This window comes from Syzygium oleosum, unplaced genomic scaffold, assembly GCF_021117445.2.
Source record: "Syzygium oleosum isolate NSW1041296 unplaced genomic scaffold, Sole_v2.1 Sole_v2.18, whole genome shotgun sequence".
Lineage (NCBI taxonomy): Eukaryota > Viridiplantae > Streptophyta > Magnoliopsida > Myrtales > Myrtaceae > Syzygium > Syzygium oleosum.
The window spans coordinates 1,326,923-1,330,824 of NW_026607502.1; positions in this window are offsets into that span (position 1 = coordinate 1,326,923).

The following is a 3,902-nucleotide window of genomic DNA, read 5'->3' on the forward strand; positions in this document are numbered from 1 at the left end:
CACAGAATCTGGCGACCATGTCGTTGACCACTGCATTTTGACTGTCCACTGGGCCTGACTGTCGAGGCCCAAATCCAGGCCCAAGAGAGAAAAGAGAAATTAGAGGGCACTCTCGAAATCTTCTAAACCATGAACCAAAGGTGGACTTTCAAGAGTCGTTCGCATCATTTTGGGGACTTAAAGTTGAAGATCCAACAGATTTCAAGTGTCCATATTGGTGGCAAATGGGCGGGTCGGGTCGGATTCGGACGATGGTGTTCCCAAGACTCTGGCTTGGATCTTTTCCGGGCCAAACCATCTCGGTTTTCGGATTGGTTGGACCGAGTCGGTTTCGATCTGAACCGGGCTTGGTTTTGAGCCATGGTAAGAAGGGGTGGATTCTACATTCATTTTTAATTATGCGAGGATGGACCGTTGAGGCAAAGGGTCGAGTGGTGGGGGATGAAATCGATTCAGATATTTGAGAGTAAAGTGTACGAAACAGAATGAATTTGGGTGATGTAGAATACTTCTTCGAAAGTATTCAGGCCGGTTCAACCCGGGAAATGACCCAAACCTACCTTATCCGGCCAATTCACACAGAGACCAACCTGGTTCTTGGTTTCTAAATTCGAAAAAACCGAACCCATTTGAGCTTCTCTCCATTTTGACACTTGCCGCCTCTTTCTCTCTATATCTTTGAGTTCCTCACTTTCTCTCTCTCACTCAAACTCGTCGCTTACTCAGGCTTTCTTCACTCGTGCTCTCTCTTCGCCGGCGATTTTATGACTCGACGACTGAGTATTGATGGAATAGAGTTCGAGTGATGAGAGGAGTAGCATCAGCATCGTCCTCGAGTCCCAACACCATATCATTCTTCTCAAGTCCTGCCTTCTTTTTTTTTTTTTCAGTTTTTCGTTCGCTGATCTCTCGACTCATTTGCTTCCACTTTTAAATGTTCCTTCATGTGTACCATAGTTATGTGAAATCTGCGGTTTAACTATGCTGCTTCCATTGCCTTCTCAGTTTGTCATTTTGACATCGGGAGTAACTTTTGAATGAGCTGGGTCTAGGTCTGTTTCTTCGCTAGTTGATGTGCATTTGGGGGACATGTTTGGTTCCCCAGTTGACCTTGAAATTGACCGGTTCGGTTCTAGGCCGGGTCTAAAATCGACTGGGTTGATTTCCGATTCTAAAAATTAGGAACCCGCCTTGATTGAACCTACCCATTCCGGAACCTATCACTCATAATACATTTTGCTTGGTGTTGCATGATTTATAGCTCAATAATTATTCTTTCAATAAGCTTTCAATTGTAAAATATCTAATATACTTCATAGCATGCATTATAGGCGGGATAAAATTTTATATCGAAAGACATTTAACTTACATTTATAGGATAGGTGTACTGAAAATCCTAAAACTTGTTGCGAAAGTGCAATTGAGCTCTAAAACTCTAGAACAAAAAAATGCAATTAAGTCATAAAACTTGTCAAATTAGAATAATCAAGTCATTTCGTTAATTCCGTCCAATTTCGCTATCGGAAAATGCCGACTTGGCTTTTTTTTATTACTTTCTCAAAACATGTCCAACACCATGTGTTGGATGTCACATCAACACAAGAAAGGCAAGTAATTAGGTTATTTAGTTTCAAGATAAGTTTTAAGACTTTAGGTGCACCTATCTCAATTAATGATCGTACAAAATCCTTATCATAATGAAAACGGATCGATCAGTAAATACAATTTTTATCAAAGAATCTACATAATTTGAAAGGATCATGCTGCGAACAGTCTCTGAACTTTGGCTTAATGTGTAATTTGGTCCCTGAACTTTTAATTTGTTCAATATAGTCCTTGAACTTTAACCTAATATTCAATGTGGTTCATGAACTTTCAATTTGTTCAATGTGATCCTTGAACTTTTGATACATATTCAGTTTAGTCCCTGAACGATATGAAAATGTACAACATAGTCCTTGAACTTGAATTAATGGAAGGACTACATTGAGCATTTTTATAAAGTTCAAGGACTATATTGAGCATGTACCAAAAGTTCATGGATCATATTAAATAAATTGAAAGTTTAGGGACCACACTGAACATTGAGTTAAATTTCAGGGACTACATTGAACAAATTAAAAGTTCAAGGATCAAATTATATATTGAGTCAAAATTCATAGACCGTTTGTATCATTTTGCCTAATTTGAATGGTTGGTAGCCCACTTCGGGCCTCCCAAGTCTTTTTGGAAATCCTCCTTGGCAAGTGTTTTCTTCTCATTCACACCAAAAACAGACAGTTGTGGGTGGGACTTGAATAAAGACAAGAGAGCGACTAATCAAATAATAATTCATGTTGGACATTGTCTTGCACACGCAACTTTTTGTAATCCCAAGTTCAATGTACATCCATCAAATTTCCATCGACTGATTAACTTAGGGAGACTTTAAGTAATGTCCTAACTTCCTATAAAGCCATTTGCGTAAGTCGTAGTAGATTAGGTTGGCATATCTCAATGATTGGGTTTGTGTGGTGACGGGTAACTAACCTGGAACGGGAGGACATACATGAAAGATCTCGTGGGACCGTAACCGGCTGCTTCGGAAGCTTAAGCTGATAGGAAGAAGGAAGCCACGTGTATATGATGCCTCAGCCAGCCATTTAAATTGCGGAAGAGTAAAAATAAAGATGAAATTGCAAGAACATTGAGTTTTTTTATCGATTAAAGGAAGCTTTTACGAAAAGTACGACACAACTATTAAAAGCGTACAATCAACGGGTACAAACGTTATTGAATTTAAAAAAGAAAAAGATAACTTCCGGATTCTATCTTCAAAACAAATAACATTTTAATCCTATTTGCGATCACAAGACGTTACAAATCTGAAACCATCGTCACTCTCAGTCACACATCGATATAGATGACTATCATCTCCAAAAATCTGATGTTTTGTGTCGATAGCTTCCTTGGCGAGTTATCGAAGCTGTCCAACTGCTCTTTTTATTGATGGCTTTTGTTGTTCACCAACTGTGTTACTATAAATTAAATCAGCCGATTGTCGATTATAACCAAAAGTTGGTCATTTTTTGGGTGTCAACACATCTATATTCGTAAAATTCACGTTCCATACAAGCCTCATTTGCTCACTTTATGCTCGAGCGTGGAACCGTACGGCAATCTCGATCGCTCTCCAAGCCTCCGGAGTTCCCATCTTTCTTTTTCATTCTCTACGTACGACGATGACATTTGCGCACACGGCAAAATCACATTGCGAGCTAGGCTTCAATCAAAATACCCGGACGATCAAAACCCGCACGACATTGAACGCACGGCGTGAAGCCCTAAGAATTACATCAACATCTCAATCGTGATTCGACTCGCACGTACGGTTCGGGCACGGCGAACGTGGCCCGTGGGTACGCACGACGGTCCCCGAGCAACTCTCCGTCGTCTCATCGGGACTCTAATTCGTCTCGACCCCCTGTCCGGACCATGTCCCAATCATGGCAAGAACTGTACGCGGTCGAGACGCGTGCAGAGAGAGAGAGAGAGAGAGAGCGAGCTCCGCGATTGACACGTGCCGGTCGTCCCTCCCGCATGTCCGGTATCAGCGCAGAACCTCTGTACCACCATACCACCACCACCACCGCCTTACTGTTTGTGGTTGGGCTTGTCGGATCGTTTTTGGATGTACGGAGGATAACTATGACCTCGCCGTCGTCATCGATGATGGGGCGGAGGCGATTGTCTGCCGCTCGTTTCTTCTTTGTGGGGGCTGTACGTATCGTATCGTCCCTTCTAGAGAAGTGGAGTCGTTTTCATTTGGCTCATGGCTGGCTTTCAATCGTTTCCTCCATCTTATTTTCCTAAGTTAGTTGAGAGATGTGGATTGTCATAAATTTTGGCGCCCGTCGAAAAAA